Genomic DNA, 6,430 nt, shown 5'->3' on the forward strand with positions numbered 1-6,430 from the left:
GAGAAATTTAACAAGCATAAAACAAATCTAATAAGAACAATAAAAGAACAATAATAAAAATAAAGCGAGATGAACGAAGAATAATTGAAATTACCGAAAATTGGAAGGAAAGAAATACAAGTTTAGATCCCAAAATATAGAAGCAAAGTAACGTAAAAAGGTTTTAAGCAGTATATGAGATAACCTAATAATGTTTACTAAGTCCCTCTTAAATAATAAGAGGAGTAATGGGCCGAAATTATAAAGCACATTTCGACCAAACTGAAGATAAGTCGATCGACCAAAAGAACAGTCGATCGACTTTTCTGCGTCGCGCATTTCCTGCAACGCCCACTGAATTTCAAACGGCCGCCATTTCTTCGTTACTTGGGCAAATCGAGCGTTTTTGGCGGCGTTGGAAAGCTAACAGAACAAGGTTTCATCTACAATTTGAATCACTTAATTATCATTTATATAACTCCAGTTATGGCTCTTTAAATTAGGCACTAGCGGCGTGAAGCTCTTTTTTTGCTCGATAAGCTTCCTTACTTCACTAAGGACTTCAAAAAATGGTTTTCGAGCTTGTTTCTCACCAACGTTGAGATTGCAACTCCAAAGACGGGTTTGGATTGTTTGCACATACTCGAGCCTATAACCTGCATAAAACACAACACGGCCGAAAGTAGCCAAAACAAGGGAGAATAGTAGCTTACGCTACTCAATAATGCATAGAAATGCGTGCAAATGAATAGAATAATTGTATGAAATAGGCACGTATTAGCTGTCGCAACCCTATCAAAGATAACCAACTGGTCTCTAACTAATATAGCTAGGAAATTTGGAATCGTATCCACGGGGAGACTAAAATGTGGTCTACTTGCTAACTAAAGTCTGTCTAGGTAACAAATTCGGATTTGTTTGATATTTTGATTGCTGAACTACAAGTGTTGAAAGGAAGAGAAATAAAGAGAAGAAAACGAGTTCAAATAATGAGAGAAAAGGCTAGGACATCGGGTCACCATGAAAATGCAACAGTCAAGTCTAGGGTCAAAAATCAGTCATGAAACGGTCTGCAGGGTAGTGAAAAGGTTCTCTTGGACCGCTATTCGCCCTAGAATGATTCTAACGGGCACTCGCAACTTATTAGGGCATTCTATTGTTTGTAGCAAGTCTAACTCTCACCAGGCTTTCGATCTTAGGTCGGAGTTTACCAGCTCAATTAATTAATCATGCGCATTAATCAACTAATCGCTATTAACTGCTACAATTAACAACACATATTCATATTCATGGCAGATCTAATAAACTAATTAGGCCCGTCTTATTATCATGGCTCCCCTAAATCCTAGCAGAGGGAATTAGTTATGCATATTTAAATTTACGATAGCAATAATAAGAATAATGATCGATTTAAACATAACGAATAACTGAAAAGAATAATTAAACATAAAACGATAATAATAAAAGAGAAAGAACGGAAATAAACTAAGAGAGAATAAAGAGGAATAAGGAAAATTGATTACCGAAATAATAAAGTAAAGAGAAAGGTTACAAGTTTTCTAGATCCAAAAGTTTGAGAGAAAGTAACGTAGGAAGTGTTTACAGTGTGTAAAACGTACCCTAAAATTGTTTACAACCTTTTTCTTAAATACTAAGTCCAAAAGAAATAACAATTAAAAGCTAAATAGGCCGAAATAAAAGAGCAAAAATCCGGCTAAAAACAGATACTAGTCGATCGACAGACAATCCCAGTCGATCAACTAAAACATAGAATTCAAGTTTCGTCAAAGCAAACTCAATCGATCGACTATAGAAGTCAGTCGATTGACTGAAACACAAATTCCAGCTGCACCAGACGTCACTCCAACTCACCAATCGGCATCTTCATGTATACCGAGGCACAAGTTTTCGAGCTTACTTCTTACCAACATCAAAATGCAGCTCCAAAGGCGGGATTTGGCTCGTTCGCTAATACTTGGATCTGCAACCTGCAAAGATTACAAAACAACCCAAAGTAGTCGATTCATGGGGGAATAGTAGCTAAACGCTACACAATATGCATCGAAATGCGTGCAATGTATTAGAATACATGCATATAAAAGGCACGCATCAATATAATTGCTAATTTTTTGTATTTTCAATGAAGCCTCTTGGAACATAACTTTAGTTTTGGATTGTTTAAATATAGGTTGTTCATTAGCTATATTTGAAGATCCAAAGGAACACTATTGCCTTCCATTCATGGTATGCCGATGCAACGTCAAAGATCAAAAGTTTAACAGGTGGTGCTAGTTCTTCGACTGGCGTTGTTCCGCCACAATAGATGCAAGATTTCTTAAAAGATGAAAAGCTGAAGGAATATGTCGATGAAGTTGAAGATATAGAAACACGGCGGAAGCAGTCGGTTGACAATGCTCCTATATTGCAAGAAGAGCGGAAGTCAACCAAGAATAAAGATAAGGAAGATCAACTCTGTATTGTTCAGGAACCAAAAATTGAAGATCGAGGAACTGGTTTGGCCTCTAAAGACGGAGGGAAAGTGCCGGCAAAATATGTTTCACTTAAAGATGATGATGTTAGTAGTGAGAGAGATGTCGTAACATCACAGATAATGGAGACTGCTGATTTTTACAACACGGCCGAACTGAATGAGGCTTGTCTAACAGAGCAAGAGGAACATGGGGCGATGGAGAGGAACTCTCTCAAACTGAATTCTCGCAATTATCTGACGTACAAATTTTGGCAGCGTTTTATAGTCCTGCTGATATTGAGGAGGCGGTGAGGAAAAGCAAAGAAGGCAATCATAAAACTATGGAAGTGGAAGCGCCGGTGGACCGAGTGCCAGCCGAGACAGAAATTCACGTGTGTGAGAAGGATGGTCCAGAAGACGTGCGCAAGGTCGTTTCGGATGTTGTAGTTCCGCAACCGGAACATGTTTTATCCTCATGTCAGTTGAAGTTTATCTCGACGGCTGACATTGACAATGCGCTTCGGGGTTTGTCTGTATGGGCAAGTGGCCCCTAAATCAAAATGTGATGGCGATAGCGACCTTGGAGATGTTGTTGGGGAAGGCACGGATGACATTGTACAGGATGTCCGTGAGAAGGAGGCTGGTGATGTGACCATAATTAGAGCACATTTAGTCCCCCAAATTAGCCTACAAATTAGCCTTATTCCCATGCTTTTTAGTGCATATTTGGGTCATTTATTGTCTTTAGTCCTTTGTTTTGCATATTCTTTGAGGTTTTGATCCCTTGGTAGGAAAGGAGTGCAAACCTTGCATTTTCATGGCAAAATGAAGCTAAATTGATTGAATTCAATGACCAAGCATCAAGGAGAGACAAGATTAGAAGGCCTTTGTACATACTATAGTAGATGGGCAATGATGAGAAAAGATCCTTGCATCCCCGAGGAAATCCCCAAGGATTTTATGAAGAAAAAGGAAGAAAAGAAGAAGAAACAAGCCTGCCCAGCAATCCGTGCGTCTTCCCCAGAAGACGCCCGTCTCCACCACCACAATCTGTGCGTCTTCTCCCCAAGACGCCCGGGCAAAGATTCCATAAGACGCCCGTATTCACTCCAAGATGCCCGGCCAGAAACCACCAAATCCGCCCGTCCCGTACTAAAGACGCCCGGATTCTCAGGCAGACCCATTTCGCCTTCTTCAAGCTTCAAGGAAGGATGCACATCTTTTTCTAGAGACCGGAGTCTCCCTAGAGACCGGAGTCTTTCCAAAAAGACCGGCGTTTCCTCAACAAGGGACTTAATCGTCATTTAAGCCCTTAGTTAACCCTAATTCATCCACCTCATCCCCACTATAAATACCCCATTAGTCTAATTAGAAGATCATGTTCTTCTTAGCAATCTTTAGTGTAGTTAATATCAATCAAATCTCTCTTTAATCTTGTAATCAACAATTAATCAAGTTTTAATACAAGTTTTATTTCCTTAATCTCTCTCTCTTGTTCATCCTTTATTTTGGGTAATTGAAGATTATTTGGGTTATTATTAGGAGATTGACAACCTCTCAATCAAGCATGAAGTACTTCTTTTATTCTTTGCTTTATTATTGGAATTATTAGTAGGTATAATTCTCTTAATCCCTCTTTAAATATTGTTAATCACTTTCATTTATTCATCATGTTTCACTTTGTTGGTATGATTGACAACCTTGCTAGCATGTTCAACATGATAATGAGTGAGTAGTTACTTAGCTAGGGTTAATGGGTAATTAGGGGAAACCAACATGGGGAATGATTCATGCTTAAATTAATATGATTTCATAGTTTATTTGCTTGCTTGTTGTGATCTCAACTCATGCACATGTTATCTTTGATGAAATGTGAGCCTATGAATCCTTGCATTTTTTTACCCATCACCTATCTTTTCAATGAGACTTGTAAGACATAAACCAACTCGAGTCTCATTAGACCATGCATGTTGTTGAGTAGGGAAGACTAAATCGACTTGTAGCTGTTGTACAATCTAATCGATTCGGCTCCGGGACCCAAACTTTCCTAAGATTGTAAGATATAAACCAACTCGATCCATCACAACAATAATTGCTTGCTTATAACTTGAGAATATGTTTGTATGATCAATTCCCATGAATCCCCTATGACCCCATGACACCCTAGTGCCTTTTATCAATTGTTTAAATCCCTTTTAATTCATCTTGCTTGTTTACTTTCATTGCTATTTAGTTTAGTGATCTTCTACATCAAACCCCAATTGTGACACCCCTTAAGACACCACTAGTTGCAATAGAAATCTCATCTCAATTGCCTTCCCTTGGGATCCGACCTTTACTTGCCTCTTTACTAATTGTAGAGTTGTTTGTGAAGTTATAAATTGTGTTTTGGTCTAGGTGCTCCTAACGACAAGTAACCGAAAGATTTAGAAACCCGACCAAAAATGGCGCCGTTGCCGGGGACGGTGTTAACTTGATTTAGATTTTCTTATATTGTTATTAGTTGTGTCTTTCTTTGCCTTGGGGAAGTAAAACTCCTCAAGGTTTGTTCTAATTGTTTTCGAGTTGTTTGATATTTTGCATGTCTAGAAGGTCACAAGGTGACTTGTTACCCTTTGATCGCGAAATTGAAAGAACTTTGACAACCAATAGAAGACTTGCTAGGAGAACTTTGAGAGGTATTGGTGAGGTTGTAGATATTCAACCAAATACTATTGAGTTCATGAACCCTTTTGCAAGAGAAGGTGAGGAGAACCCAACACAAAATCCAACACAAAATCAACCCACAATGCCTAAGTTTTCATCACATTCCGTACCCACCGAGGAGAACCTACCAAATGGTACTCCCACACCACAACATCTAACCGGAAATTTTATTGCCAAATCCGCATTTATCCAATTAGTCGAAAGAAGCCAATTTGGAGGGATGCCTAGTGAAGACCCCCATTCTCATATGGAGAGTTTTTGTGACTATTGTGATGCGATTTCTCAAACCGGTGTAACTCAAGACCAAATTCGATGGGTCTTATTTCCTTTTTCTCTAATTGGCACCGCGAAACAATGGTTGAAAGGCCTTCATAAGGCTGCTCTCGGAATTGATTCTTGGAAAAAGTTGGCTCTAGCTTTCTAAAAAAAGTTCTATCCACCGGAAAAGACTAACATGCTAAGAGCTCAAATCACGGGCTTTAAGCAAAGGGATGAAGAATCTTTGTATGAAGCTTGGGAGCGGTTTAAGAGAATTTGTCGCTCATGTCCTCACCATGGACTTAGCGAGTGGTTCTTGGTACAACAATTTTGGAACAGTCTTTATGAAGATTCAAGGAACATTCTCCACATGGGATCAAATGGAATATTCACCGAAGTTGATGACAATCAAACTTGGAACAAAATTGAGGAAATGGCGGTCCATAACTCACAATATAGTAGACCTCGCAAGGCTACTAGAGGAGGAAAGCATGAAGTGGACTCCATTACTCAATTGGGTGCTCAACTTAGTGCTCACATCGATACCATCAATTTGAAATTTGAAAAAGCTATGGCTAGACTTGAAGAAGCCTCAAAATCACCAAAGCATCATGTTAATGCCATGACGGCATCTTCATCAATCCCAAGTGGGATATGTGAGAATTGTGGAACTTTGGGACATGACCAAAGTGAATGTAGGGGAACAAATGAACAAGTGAATGCTTTCCAAGCATACAAGAGTGGTACCCCTTATTCAAACTATTACAATGAAAACACCAAATTCCATCCAAATCTCTCATACAAAAGCCAAAATGTTCAAAACTCTCAAACAACATACACCCCACCTCCCAGGAGAAACCAAAATCAAAGACCCTTTTACAACCAAAACCAAGGTTACCAAAATCAAACTCCATACAATCAACAAAATGACCAAGGTTTTGATGTTCAAAAAGCGGTCCTCCAAATGCAAAAGAATCAACAAGAGTTTTTCACTCAAATGCAAAAGGATAGTCAAGC

The 6,430-nt window shown here is 39.0% G+C and overlaps 1 non-coding gene across 1 annotated transcript; it reads right to left on the bottom strand.

Moving 5' to 3' along the window:
• Positions 1–5,609: 5,609 nt before the first annotated feature.
• On the bottom strand, positions 5,610–5,716 carry LOC141634940 (small nucleolar RNA R71). The gene has a single exon (XR_012539654.1). It is a non-coding gene; the product is annotated as a small nucleolar RNA R71 (small nucleolar RNA).
• Between the last annotated feature and the right edge of the window lie 714 nt (positions 5,717–6,430).

The sequence above is a fragment of the Silene latifolia genome, chromosome Y (genome assembly GCF_048544455.1).
Source record: "Silene latifolia isolate original U9 population chromosome Y, ASM4854445v1, whole genome shotgun sequence".
Classification (NCBI taxonomy): Eukaryota; Viridiplantae; Streptophyta; class Magnoliopsida; order Caryophyllales; family Caryophyllaceae; genus Silene; species Silene latifolia.